Genomic DNA, 15,687 nt, shown 5'->3' with positions numbered 1-15,687 from the left:
TGAACTGAATTGCATCTCATTCTCCAAGCCTGGTCTGATATTCCACTTTGTTTGCTGTTTTCCCATCACATTCCTTTTAAACACAAAGCCAGACAATCACCCTTAGTCACAGTAAGAGACAGAATAGGCACACACAGTCTCTTCTGCCAACCCTTACACTCATCATTGCTGCCGAGTATTTACTTGCAGGACTTCTCTGCTGATCTGGAAGATCCACCGCAGCTGAGAGATCTTTAGGTCGATGCCCAATGGAGCTGCAACTTTTCTGAATATTTACTCCCTCTGCTTAAAGGCAATTATCAGATGTATACCTTGTCCTTACATCAATGTGTGAGTAGGTCCCTGGTGCAACCCTCTCACTGCACACTGCACTCCCAACACTTCTCCTTGTGGTTCAGTGACACAGGGACAGTGCCAGACAGCATGGACCACACTTACCTGGCATCTTCTCTCCTCTCGTGGGGAGACCTGGGCTGCTGAGGAGCAGCAAAAAGGGCAGGAGTCACCCTGTAGCACATTTCTTGGTGGGAGCATCCAACTCCAGCTTTCAGGGACAAATGAGACTTTCTTGAGGTATATGCAAATGGAAGCACTTAAACTTAACAAATTACAAAATTAGAATATAATAGCAACAAAGTTTGAGTTGAGGAATTTTTAAAATAAGTACAGTATGATATTAAATATCACATTCTCTTACCAGTGTAGTGTATGATGACAGTTAGAAGATGAATTTTTAAAGTTCATTCTACCTATCTACCTGTAGCAACTATCTCAGCATCTACACTGTGGTCATCACTGTTTTATCTAAGGAGCTTTCAGAGCAGTTGTGAACTTGAGAGTTAAAAGAAAAGACCTCATTTTATCTCAAAGGTCATGTGGATGCTATAAAAATATGGATATGCAGTTCTATAAAATCTCCAGGTTAAAAAGTACATCTATTAAAACAAAACACATGTGCAGACTCATGTTTCCTGTGATATAGGCTTGTTCCAGCCTTACTGCAGGGACACAGCTGAGCTGTGTTTAAGAATATTGGTGCCATCAGCTGTAACGAAGCAGCAAATGCTAAGGATATGTGAGGTGACATTCAGGACACAGCTTTATTAATTATAGTATGTATTCTTTGCACTGCTGTGCTGGTTCAGCTTAGAATGTGCAAATAACCAAGAACACCTTATCATGAAAAGCTGACCCATCTCTTGCCCTTAATGGGACACTCAGAATAAAACAGACAGCAGCAGTTCCCTATCCTGCAACAAGCAACCTAGGCCCTCCTTAGGCTCACTCATGTTTTCTTTTCAGCAATTGATTGCTGCGTGTGGCACAAACCAGACTTGCAAAATTTCTTCTTGGATATGCATTAAAACAGTTTGTGAAAAAATGGGAAGGATGCTTGGATCTTCTCCCTTGTTTCACAAAGCTAGTCAAACATGGAAGAGAAAGGAAAGAGGGGATTTTTTTTCATATAGATATTACCGTCATCTTTTGCAACCTTTAGCAAATAGGGTTGACACTTAATAACTCAATTAGGTAAACGGGATGTTTTATTCAATTTGTGGTTGTATAGTCAGGTATAGGGAGGAAAAAAATGACAATTCAAATGGGGAAGTTATCAAGCAGATTCTGTCCCCTCTGCTGAAAGGCTCACACCTGCCTAAAAGAGATATTCTGAAAAAGCTTACCTTAGTCTGCCCCAATTATTAAAAAAAACTGTATAGGAGTTTACTTGAACCCAGTATCTTATGAACAGAAGCAAGCTGAATTTTCAGAATTGTTAAGCTCCCATGCTCCCACTGATTTCATCTGGAGCTGTGGTTGCTCTTCTTTTCTGAAAAATCAAGCCTTAGAAGTTCATGGTATAGGAATATAAAATGTCCACAAAAAAGGGGGGAGAAGTGCTTGTGTTATGACATTAAATTATAGGTCTAAAGTTGTGCTGGGAATAGTTATTTACACTGCTGGTAAATTTCATATTGGAAATCCTAGTCCACTGAGAATACTCTCCCCAATACTCCCTCCAAAAAAAAAACCCAAAACCTAAACCACTGTAAACTTAAAATTCCTGTGCTTTTTTTTCTACAAGTTTCATCAACTGTATTCATAAATGCCCACATACATATAGATATGCAGGTGTATGCATAGAAATCTATGGCTGTATATCATGTATGAAATGGAACTGTATGAGCAAGCATAAACCTTACACTATTGAGACATTCATGTTTATCCAAGTCCAGTTCCCGTTAGCACAAAAAGCAAAATCTCAGACCACTTATTTGGTTATCTAACTACAGATTTAAGTACCCTGCTTCTCATACTCAGACTCTGTTTCCCGGATCAGGTAGCTGAGTCACAGAATCAATTAGTTCTCAGTGATAAAGAAAGGAATATAAACTACTAGCAATATCACAAGATAACAAATTAATTTTGCTATAGGTGATGGGTTGCTGTATGTTTGCTATATACTTGATAGATTACAATGACATAGCCAACTACTGGATTGTGCAAAAATATTTCTCATAGCTGGGCAACTTTTAAAAATCCCTCTAATTAATTAATTCAAAGCCACAAGGACTTACATTTCTAAGTAACTTAACTGCTTCTGAAATGTTTTCTAGCTAAACTTTTCAAAATGCATGCCATCATAAATTTCAGCCAATTTAAATCCTCAGGTATCTTTCTGATGTTTAAGCAGCTGACTGTTTCACTGCTACCTATTTTAATTAAACTATACACTCTCAAAATAACATTGTGATAAAACATGCTAATTGCTAATGTTTGAGTTACCTCCTGAGACTGCCCATATGTTAGGAGTCACTGTTTAGCAATGACTTGATTGTATGCTGTACTTGGCAGGGGCATTGTAGAAATGTAAAAGCCAAGTGTTCACTACTACTGAAATGGCACTAATACTGGACTGTTCAATACATTTAAAAATATGTATTCCACTTCCAAAACAGTCTAACTTCATTCTCACGGAAATCAGCAACAATAGGTAAACATTTTATGCTTTCGTAAAATCTCACTTTGATGATGACAGTGGATTCACTCCTAATAAGAAGTTCCCCTCTAGTGCCTTGTACAACTTTTATCACTAACTCCACAACTGCGCTGGTACTCTCATGCTCTCATGGGGCTACTGTCTTTAAGTAAGTGCTAGCTGAGACCCTAACAAATTTCCATAATTAAGTTTCTGAAATCTATCAATTTCTTTGGAGGACTGTATTAATAGACTCCTTTGCTTCTGACGTCTCGTTACTTCATAATTCTATATTGTGCAATCATTACAATAACAACACATGCAATGTTTATATCTAAAGTTCCAAATATACAGCTCCCAGTAGTGTAAAATAAATGAAAAGGCCATTTCATGCATTTTCTGAGGTCTGTAAAGTAACTGTAGCTGTTTAATATAGTAAAACCCTAAGTTTCTAAAGCTCCCTAGTAGTCAGTTACCACCTCCAATGAGACCATGGAAAAGGTCTACTAATGTCATAAGAGAGAGCTTATTGTCAATTAAACAACCTTGTTGCTTTAATGAAACTAAACTGCTCGTAACACAGTGTGAACCTATGGATCATGTTTTTAATGTAGGTTGGGTTTTCTTAAAGGTTATTGGAGTTTTGAATCAGCAGAACAATGTTTTATCTTTAGCCATGTCCAGTTTTTCTCCACCTTTGAAAAGGCCATCTTCTACTAGGTCTCATAAATACCCTCTCAAGGTGTGTTTCCCAAGACTAAGCACTGCAGAAATTTCAGAATTTACTGTTTAAATGGAATTACATACAAGAATATGTAATACAAATATTCTTATATATTATGTATATATTATTCTTATACATTATGTATATACATATGCAAATATTCTTATATACACATACAAGAATAATAATTTGCAGAAGCAAGCCAAAAGGCCTACTCCTCTCCCATATTATTGCATCTATTTTCACCCAGTGCTAATGTAACACTGAAAATAAGGACAGGACTGAGTAGGGGGAAGAAATTACTTGGCAATACACAGGAACAAAAGCAGTAGAGAAAAAGGAGAAGGAAAAGTAAAGGGTTTGTATGATATTCATTAAGAGATTAAAAGGAAAAGCTAGCAGTTGCTAGCATTCAAAACTAATATTGTACTCTACCAAAGAGAGAACTAAAAGACATTAAGTCATGTGTACTTTCTGACTTGTAAGTGTCATGCTAAGGGCAGAAGATGAACAAGTAAAGGATAAATCTATTTGGAAACTTTTGTTTGAACTTCCTTACCGTGTCTTTGACAGCAAAGCCAGTCCTTATAAACTCTTTCTACAAGGACTTGAACAAGACATTTTAAGGATAAATGCTCACAAGTGTTTCCAGCAAGCAGCCTAAACTTGTTAGAGTGGTTTTCCAGATTCAAACCTTTATTGAATTTTTTATAAAGTTCTGACTTTTTAGTGTCATGGTTTTTTCCACTCAATATATGATGCAGATGACCATTTCATTTTATTCCAGTGAAGTTCTCACTCTGATTAATCTCCTGTCTAAACAAACATAGCCACCCAAACAGTTCATGAATCCATCAGTTCTGTTTTCCAGACTCCTCCTCTCCAGACTGAGTTAGGATTTGAGCCAGTTTCCTTCTCATGGGTGTCTCACCAACAGTGTAGCTACACCTCAGCACCTACCTCCCTTTGCAATCAATCACTGCAAACACAACCATGATCCTGCTAGTCTGGTCAATAACTTTGTTGTCACCTTTGAATTAGAGCTCTAGACCTCGCATTTAAACTCCTTCCAAATCTTGAGATCCAGTTTTCTCATTCATGTCAATTACTTCACAGTTACGGCAACTGTCTTTCCTCTGGCCTTGACCTTATGCAACCTTATTCCCTTTATATTCATGCAAAACACTGCTGTTAAGTCCATTATCTTAAGTCCACTGTTTTAGGATGGGCCCATAAATTTTCTCTCATTGTGCTCTCTGGTTCTTCCTTTCTACGGCATCAGACATGAGATATTTGTTTTCCCCTACCCTATGATTTCTCTTTCACCATCAGGTCACAATGTCATTCTTTACAAGCCACTTGTCACATTTCCAAACTGCCAGGGCATGTTTTCTCTCATAGCACATCATGGGTTTTGAAAGAGTTTTCTGCAAGCACCCGTGAAGCCACACCAGTTACCTTTCTTCTTTTAAACTCTTCACAGTGCACTCAAAAATCAAATGCTTCAACATTAAAGTCCCATGTGCAGAGATGCCTTCTCATCTGTTTTCCCTTTGTCTCCTCTCTGTCCACCTCCACAGCTGATCTGGGCTTTTGAAGGACCATATAGAGGGCAGTTATGTCCAGTGACCACAGCTTCCACAGGCTGCAGGGACACTGAAAACAATCACTAATAAATACAAAAACCTATATTAATGATAAGGGAAGGGAGCAAGCTGCATTAGGTCACGCTCCTCACGCTGGTACAAGACATCTTTAATGATACAAGGAAAAATGCTGACATATGCTGTCACACAGACACCAGAAATTCAAGAAACAACAGTAACCAATCAGCCTCTACCCTATATCCCTCAAAGTTCTGCACATACCAGTCTTTTCCTGCTTTCCTCTGTTTTCTGTAGGTAGCTGGGACACGAAATGATAATTTGTGTTCATCTTTTCAAGCCTTGAAGATATCTCATCACCACAGCGTTACTCCAAGTAATGAAAAACAGACATTAATTCAGTGTGCTACTACCTCCCCCAGTAAGTCCAGAGGCAGAAGGCAAAAATGCAAAGTTCTGTAGCGTATATAATTTACAAGATGTTCTCAAATTAAAAAAAAATAAAAAACCCATCTTAATAACATGTGCAAGATCTGATGTCTGAGAAATATATTCAAGTCTGCTTCAAAATGTTGGCATTTTCAAGACAAGACGATATAAAGGGCATAACCTAATGAATCATTAGTACCAAAGCCCATCTAAATTAAAACCATAATAAGATGCTTTTAGAAGCATCACACACACACCTCTTTTTTTCTCTCCACCTGTGTTATTTCACTTTCAGAGAATATCCAGAACTCCGTTTACTTCAATGTGCTCTTTCAAATGCCTCATTCTGATAGACTTGATGGAGTCCCTCTCTCTTCTGTCACAGGAAATAAATTGGACCTGGTGGTTTTAAAAGAGAAAATGTGTCAGATAAGGTTCCTATTCTCAATGGAAAGGGAAAGATATTTCCCTCATTAGCATGATATGCCCTAATTTCAGATTAAGTTTTATGTAATATGCATTAATTCATATATTTATGTTCTTTCTACAGGTGTCTGCTTAATGTAATGTCATATTTGTTCACACATTAATACTTTCCATGGGTTTCTCTGAGAATTAAATCATCCAAAATAGGATCTCCTTAGGATTATATCCATGTTCTATAATATCCAGAGACTTTTCAGAAAAGGCCCAGGGAGAGAAAAAAATCAAAAAACCCAAACATGAATTTAAATAAACTTCTATTAGCCAAAACTCAAGTATTTGAGCTCTGTGCAACAAGGCTTTTCTCAGCTCTGGCCTCTTCTGCTTGTGATGGCATAGAAAACACCACAACTTCCAAATTCTCGGGGAATCACAGTGAAAAAGACTCAACCATATTCCCAATACCAGTTTTGATCTGACTGAGCTGAAAAGGACAAGGCAATCATTTAGATACTGAAGTCTTTCCTGAACTTTATGCCAAATCAACCTACAGCAACTGACAAAAGATACAAGCCACTTCCCAATGTCACATAATAAAATTGAATATGATGGAAGTGCAGATTACTCTTTTCTGAATAATTTTATACTGTAAATTCATTATTTCTGGACTCTCATATTCTTTTCCTTCACCACCACCCCAAGAAAAGGCAATATCTCTTTAAACTGCTTCCTAAAACGTAAGCATTTCACCATGAAGGGCAAAGCCTAAGAGAACAATTCTTGGAAAGTTTACTTGTAAAATCTTGCCATCTTACCTGAAAAAAAATTCCTTATATGATTCTCTTCAAATTAGGTTACTTTGATTTAACTGCCCCGTGCCAATTTTTTTGCACACAGATAATTTGTGGGACTTTTTACATTTGAATCTCAGATGTCTGAAAAAGTGAAATAAATCTAATCCAGGGGCAGAATAAGTAGAATCAAAACCAGAAGCCCTAAATGTTTAAGGTCACATATCAAATATAGATATAATTTAAAAATACATTAAATTTCTATAGTGGTTGAACTGACAAAGCAGCAATCTGAATTTTTCAGATTTAGAAGTTTCTACGTCATCTAGTTGCTTCCAGAACGCCTGCTCACGTACACAAACAAAAAAAATGAGCACCTACGTCCTGGATGCTAGGTACCCCCACTTCACCAGGCTGCTTTTAGTCAATTCCAACAATATCTCTATTATACAAGTCAGCATATGAGTGTGAATATTAACTTTTATTCTGTTTTTAACTTTATGCACATTAATGACAACTGAAAGGTGAAAGAAGTGCGATCTAAATACAAATATTAATTAAAGGAGAACATTTTCATATTTATTTTGATTTAAATGGTTTAAGTGGGATGAGCAGAAGTAAAGAAGCTGACTGGAGGAAGGGTAAGAGAACATAAGACTTATTCATGATAGATGATTGATCCATTAAACCAAAACAGAACATTGAATTATGCTTGGTAGGGAACAGTCTAAGGTTGGCAAAACAAGATTGATGGACAGCATCGTTTTCTTCATATATTCTGTTAATTTGTACATTTTCCTCTTTTCAAAAATTGACAGATCACTTAGTGATCATTTTCCACTAAGCAGCCATTAATTCAGTATTCTGCAAATCTGAAATTTCTGAGGAATGGGCATTCCACAGGGTGTGCCAAATCCATAGCTCAGGATATTCTTCTTTCCGGCTTCCCTGTCAAGGGGTGAATCTCTTAGAGCCAGAAGGCTGCTGTGCCAAGGAGTAGCCCTTAGAATTTGGAAGGGTTGATCAGAACTATTTATGTGAAAATCACAAATCGTTTAATTTTTCTGAAAAGGTAAGAGAATTTTATAAAACTGACCTGGCAAGGAAGATCATGAGTGTAAGGAGAGCCCAATTAAATTCAACACATTATCTCTGATGTGCCAGCAAAGAAGCACTTAAAGGAAAACTGAATCATAAAATAAAAGAAAATCTGTTTACTACACACAATTACCAGAAAGAGGAAACCATTACAAAAAAAAAGCGTAAATGTATAATCTATTTTATTAATTTTTTTCTGAGGTATAAACAAAATATCTTTATCCCAAACTTTTGAGGGCTTATAACTAATTAAAAATATTCATATCAAATAAAATTACTTGCTTAGTCCCAATAACACCCTGCCCACATAAATCAAATCAACCCAGAATCACACAAAAAAAAAATTAAAAAAATCCCAGCTTGCCTCATGCTCTTCAACCCTCAGCAAAAGCTCAGCAAAAAAATAGCTCTGCAACATGTTCTGAAAGTTAAATTTGGGCTATTTTGGACCTCAGGGAGAATAAATTCTGATATCAAAGAATCTTCATGGAAACCCCCTATCACCATTTCCTTTCTATTAAGAGAAAAGCTCGATCACTTATGCATCTCTGCAGATGACATTTATGGTAATACACAGATACCTAAAAAATAGTCTGTTGAAAGGACCAGCTGAAATATTTTTCAATTACTTTCACTCAGTTTTGAACAGCAAACACCTTGCAAGGAGCAGAGGTATCTTATAACATCCTACAGACAGTCACAGTCTGCACTAGAATCAGCATGTGAATCATTTTAAGATACAAGTTATACACATACAGCAAAGTCTCAAAGTAGAAAAGGTGCAGATGCCTACAGCAGGTCTTAGACAAATGCCACTTTTAAGCTACGGAAGATGAAGAAAAGCTTTTGGCTAGAGATGGGAACCAGATCAGATTTTTCCAGTGTTCTTAGGACAAGAAAATTGGTGCGATTTTCAAATCCACATCCTGTGAGAAGCATATTTCAAGAATCTCTCGAAGGCACTTTATGAAGTCCAGAGCTGGGGTTGTTTAGCCTGGAGAAGAGGAGGCTGAGGGGAGACCTCATTGCTCTCTACAACTACCTGAAAGGAGGTTGTAGAGAGGAGGGTGCTGGCCTCTTCTCCCAAGTGACAGGGGACAGGACAAGAGGGAATGGCCTCAGGCTCCGCCAGGGGAGATTTAGGCTGGACATTAGGAAAAAAATTTTCACAGAAAGGGTCATTGGGCACTGGAACAGGCTGCCCAGGGAGGTGGTTGCTTCACCTTCCCTGGAGGTGTTTAAGGCACGGGTGGACGAGGTGCTAGGGGGCATGGTTTAGTGATTGATAGGAATGGTTGGACTCGATGATCCGGCGGGTCTCTTCCAACCTGGTTATTATATGATTCTATGATTCTATGACTAAAAGAAACACAACTTGGACTCCCTGATTCTGGGTGTGTTCTCAACACACTTTCTGTTTCTTTCTCCCAGGTTTACCTTCATCACTGTCACTCTGCCCTGGGCTTGATCTTCTTTTGCTGCCTTTCACACATTTGCCTCAAACACTTACTAAGATCACGTGAAACAGGGAGAAAGAGCTGGTCAGTGGAGTTTGTGCCACTTGTGCTAACTGATTTGTGTATGACACTGAATAAAAGTGGGTGCAAATCCCACATTACTATCTTGCAGATCAATCTACCTCAGATTCAACAAATTAACATGGCTACCCATATTTCATACCTAGGTGCTGAATAGTTGACTAACACAAAATCCACCTTTCACAGACAGAAATTAATCTAAGGTTGCCTAGCAAAGTCTAGACAATTGAAAATGTATCAGCTTTCATAGACTTCTGGAAATAATCCAAATTTGCTAATAATCTACAGTCACAAAACTGGTATCAGACTGCCAAGATGCCACATATCAAAGCCTAAGAAAGGTGGTAATTTCCTACTGGTTCTAACACTTCACTCTCGTACAGTTTCATGATGAAAGTCACCATTTTTTTCTCTAATCATCATCCAACCTCCTGCAAGAAACAAAATAACTAGCTTCACTTCCAGAGAACCATTCACATTGAGGAAATTAAAAAAAAAAAAAAAAGAAAAAGGAAAATTGTTTTTTATATACACACAGTGCACCAGAGAAGAGTCAAAGCCATAAAATGAGATTTCAAACTTCGCCAAGGACAGAGGGAGCTCACAGCCACTATTCAAAATGAGAAATATTTTATTATGCAGAAACTAATTAATATTAGAATTACAGCCTTTTCCTTACATGTTCCTTAATCCACACTTTGACTACCTCTTACACTGAAGCCCTTCTTCAAACAAACACATACAGGCTCTTCTTAAAATTTCACGTTCCAAGCAGATCTTTATATGGTGACCTTATTCTGATTATCACTCAGTTTTACATATCCCATTTGTTCCTGAGCAAAAGGCACTTAAAATTCCAGAGCAGCTTCACAAATTTCACATGTGACTGACAGTGGACTCCCAGGTTTTTCTGATATATCATGCCATGGCCCCCAGAGATGTAAACATCTCAGAAGTTTGAATGGAGACAAACCTTCTGAAATTCAGTAGTAGAGGCACACTCCATAATCTGTGACCAGAAAAAAATGGAGGGCGATTGTAAGCACAAAGCACAAAACCCTCACACACCACTCAAAGGTGTGGAGGTTAGCAGGCAGCAAGCCTTGCAGATATATACATGGGTGATAAAAGCAGCAGTGGTGGTGGTTCCACAGGAAGACAGCTCCCCAGCTTGGGTCCTTATCTACATATAAAAAAAGGGATCTGAACAGGCTGGACCGCTGGGCTGAGTCCAATGGGATGAGGTTTAACAAGGCCAAATGCCAGGTCCTGCACTTGGGGCACAACAACCCTATGCAGTGCTACAGACTAGGAGAAGTCTGGATAGAAAGCTGCCTGGAGGAGAGGGACCTGGGGGTGCTGGTTGACAGAGACTGAACATGAGCCAGCAGTGTGCCCAGGTGGCCAAGAAGGCCAATGGCATCTTGGCTTGTATCAGAAACGGTGTGACCAGCAGGTCCAGGGAGGTTATTCTCCCTCTGTACTCGGCACTGGTGAGACCGCTCCTCGAATCCTGTGTTCAGTTCTGGGCCCCTCACCACAAGAAGGATGTTGAGGCTCTGGAACGAGTCCAGAGAAGAGCAACGAAGCTGGTGAGGGGGCTGGAGAGCAGGTCTTACGAGGAGCAGCTGAGAGAGCTGGGGTTGTTTAGTCTTGAGAAGAGGAGGCTGAGGGGAGACCTCATTGCTCTCTATAACTACCTGAAAGGAGGTTGTAGAGAGGAGGGTGCTGGCCTCTTCTCCCAAGTGACGGGGGACAGGACAAGAGGGAATGGCCTCAAGCTCCACCAGGGGAGGTTTAGGCTGGACATTAGGAAAAAATTCTTCACAGAAAGGGTCATTGGGCACTGGAACAGGCTGCCCAGGGAGGTGGTTGAGTCACCTTCCCTGGAGGTGTTTAAGGCACGGGTGGATGAGGTGCTAAGGGGCATGGTTTAGTGTTTGATAGGAATGGTTGGACTCAATGATCCAGTGGGTCTCTTCCAACCTGGTTATTCTACGATTCTATGATTCTATGATATGCATAGGCCAAATATATTTTTTCATATCAACACACCAATTCATATCTAACTGTCTTAATTAACAGCCTCACTTTAAAAAACAAACAAAAAAAAAAAAAGTGCTACAAATCCAGCAGATCTCCCAAGAAGTTGAGACACTTATTCAAGATCACCAATTCAGGGCTGGAGACAATGAAACAGCCACAGTTTTATACACCAGCTTCTGAGTGTCTATAATTTAAAGGTACCTAATGCACTCTATTATAAAGTCCTGTTTTCAGTTGTTTCTAGCTTTGCCAGACTTTCAGAATCTACACTGAAATTTTCTACAGCAGAAGTCTGCCTCAGGCTTCCCTTCCTCCTCTTTTGTTTTCTGAGTTTCAGTTAAAACTGCTCAGCTATTTCTGAGAACAAAGAACTAGGAGAAAAACATGTTGTTTTGTCCAGTGTTTAAAAAAAAGAATCCTGACCACAAATTTCTCCTCTCTCCTTTGTTAAGAGTGGGATATAAAAGGTCACCTAAAAGAATCGCCCTCATGTTAGGGATATGAATTCTTATGTCCGTGTGAAGAGCTGCCCAAATCTGGCAATGTTAAAAGCCTCCCAGGTATTCTGGTTCATATGCATCAGTAGAGACTTCAGAGCTTTTATGTTTTTTAAACTTTTTTAAACTTTTATGTTTTCCCAAGATTCAGCTGCCACTTAAATGCTCTAATCCTTTCCCTGTTCTTCCTCCTCCTGTCTTTCTGGGCTGCCCTGTAGCCATGCCCATGGCCTGAAAGCAAACTCTCAGGTGTTTCTCACCTATCCCCACCTAGGCAACCCAGAAGGTATTAGAGGAGGGGCTTCAAATCTCTACTGTCCTCCTTAGTTCAGTGTTTCAAGGGCAGAAAACAAACTAAAATGGAGACAAGAGCTGCAGGACATGTGAAATAGCAAATCAGCACCGAGGGGGAGCTAGGTGAGCTAATGTAGAAGACAGCAGTCAAAGTAACAGAAAAGGTCTATATAAGAGAAAATGTAAGGAAGTTAATTGTATAAACAAAATTTAGGAGTGCTACGTTGTCTTCAACAAATGGAACTATTGGAAAGTGAGCATCATGTTGCTGGCTTTGTAACTGCCAGAGACACTAGTACCGTCCCAGTTTATGGTCCAGAGACTCGAAGTTGCTTTAGGCAATTTTGAAGACCATGTGATTCTGTATTTCAGACTTTTTTATTTTACATATTATTTTTTAATTGAGGAGCTACATTAGAAATATTTGTGATGAAAAGCCAAGTATACTGGTATTCCATACAGGAAATACCAGTATTATTGCATTTACATACAACTTCAATTCACTTGCCTTATGAATAGAAATCATGGTACTGCTTTTAATAACACAGTCACCTGCCTCATTCACTGCACGAGAAAAACCTACCTTGGGAAAAAGAATCGAACTATATGGTGGAAAAGGCTAGCTTCTACAGGATCCCTACCTTATCCTTTACAAGAGATGTAAAGCAATTAATACAAGGTATCACTGACAGAAAAGCAAGGATATTTTTCTGGTCAAAGCATTCAATTTTTATAGTTGAACAACAAATAGAATTCTACCTCTTTTATCCCATTTTACAGTTACTAACTGTGTGCTCTTTGTTTATGAATTCCTAATGCAAGACACCCTGGGTCAAGGTGGCAAAGGTACCCATACTCCCACCTGAAACAGATGAGAACTGTGCTTTCAGTATGTAAAGGACCATAACATACCAAATGTTTAAAAAGGAATTGTTAAATGTTATATATCCAAAGTAGACAGGCCCTGTTGAAAGTTGCAGTATCAGTACTTTAGCTCTCTCTTTCTGGGATGGGATGGATCCTTCTTTCTCAAAAGGAAACAAAACATGATTTGTACTAATTGTAGTGTTTGAAGGTGCTATCTTATATAAGGCCTAAAACTGAAGAAATGGGATGTTTAGTAACTGAGTAAGACCTTGTTCCATGTTTCTACTAGCAGTGCACATTCTTACTTCAGAACTATGCTACAACATGTTCCTACAAAGGTATAGATGAATCTTGTATAAATTGCATTTGTTCTTAACTGTTACCCTAGGATTTTCTAATTCTGAGTTCTTTGATCTGCTGCTCCTCATGTTCTCCTCCCAGAGAACCTTGTTCTTGACTCTTTGTGAAGTATCACAGTCCATGGGAGGAATCATTCATGCTGATGAATAGGATGCTTTTCAAAGCTGTTGTCATAGATTCCCCCTACAATAAGATGAAAATTATGCATAACTATTTCTCTGCTAGGGTACGAGGTGCCCATAAAAGTGGTAATTTTTAGAAATGATTCAATAAATATAGCTAATTATTGGCAAATAGCCTAAAGTCATCCCACTTTCTAGAGCTCTGATCTTTTCATAACTCATATGTTAGGCAGGGTCAGGCTTGGATCAGTGTGTAACTGAATCCCCTGGGAAAAACTCGGGAGCTCCAGGCTGCACTAGTGGCTATTCAGTAGGTGGCATTATATCCCTAAAGATAGTGCCAAGCAAGTCCCCTTTCAGGATATTTCATAAAAGTAACTTTTAAGCATAATCCTCATTTTTCACCCTCATTTGTCTTTACAGCTAAGTAATCCCATACTGTTTCCTCGCTGCAGAAGGCATGAATGGAAGTGTGAGTTTCAGCACTCCTGCCAAATTCTAGAGGGATTCTTTTCAGCCTCCTGCAGAGCGATGTAGGCACACAAAGTGCCACACCTGACGCACCAAAGAAGTTCTCAGATCCCCTTTCTCTCTGTCAGAGGCATACATCCTGGTACCTACGCTCCAGCTGCTGGCTTGTGCGTGCCAGCTCTTGATTTCTAGTAAAACTTTGAGACTAGGTGTTAGCTAACTTTTCTCACTTATGGAGTCCACGAAACTTGCAGGTAACAGTTCTCAATCCTGCACAGAAAATAGTCTGAATTTACTGAAGGACTCGTTTGCTTCGTTCAGACCTGAGGGCTCCATTTGCTTGGTAGGTTTCAGAAAGACTGAAACAGAAGCAAAATTAAGGTAGATATTATTAAAGTCTGTTGGGGGGAGGTTGCCGAATGTAAGATATTGTTGGAGACAATACTAATACTTAAAGTACATGCCCATCTCCTTGGCATTTAAAAGAAATGCAAGTTCAAAATGGTCTTCTGTATAGCAAGGCAAATCTTGGAAATAAGGAACAAAACAGACCCAAATCCCATACAGACCTACATAGCTTCCTAACTCCACATTCTGTGTGTATTGCTGTTGACCTCCAGAGCCTAGATTTCATTGAGAGTGGATGGGCAGACCTGTAATTTCTTAACTGACCTTTGAAAAAAGGATTAATTCCTAAACCTCTGAAGTACTTTGGCAAACTTTCTCCTGAGTTGTTTCCGTAGAGACAATGAGCCACATTGCATTTTAAGTTTCCTACTATATACCTTCTTCTCCTTAAATATTGTGTCTCCTATTTAGGACTTGACAGGGAGGGTTTGAACATAAGCGATCCACTTTTTATTTGTGGATGCCCTTTTGTTTTCTTTTTCAAAGAGTATGTGCAGAGAATGCACAGCATGACAGAGGACATAAGGAACTGTAAATGAGAAACTTCATGTCAGTCTCTAGACTTGATGGCCTGTGTAGGTGTGGCCCTTGTACCATTAAACTAATTACTTCGTTGAGGTTGAAACTATAGTTTGTGGAATTTAGCCTTAGAAAGAACAAGCTGCCTCTACTTTGATATCCACAAAAGGAGGGGGCAAGGGTGGAGTGGCAGGAGAATGCAATATGCCTGGAAAAAAAGCCATTTGGAAAACTGGCAACATATACTTTTTTTCCTATGAAAATTTTGCTGTTAGCTACATTAGACTTTGAACTGTGTCCTCACCAATGCTGTTGCTTCTTCTTTAAAGTCAGTTTATTCAGTTGGTTATGAATGACTTTCAGCTGCTCTGTAAATTGTTATTGTCCAAGCTCCACTGCAACCAGGGGTCACTTGCCATTTCCATTATAAACCCTGGTTTTCAGGTGTTTATTATAACTTGGCAGTTTTCAAATCTGGGTTAAAAATTGGTATGCTTGTTTTTTCAAGGCCAGATGGGT

The sequence above is a fragment of the Phaenicophaeus curvirostris genome, chromosome 1, assembly GCF_032191515.1.
Source record: "Phaenicophaeus curvirostris isolate KB17595 chromosome 1, BPBGC_Pcur_1.0, whole genome shotgun sequence".
Classification (NCBI taxonomy): Eukaryota; Metazoa; Chordata; class Aves; order Cuculiformes; family Cuculidae; genus Phaenicophaeus; species Phaenicophaeus curvirostris.
The sequence above is the reverse complement of the archived record's forward strand: the minus strand, read 5'-3'. Positions refer to the sequence as shown.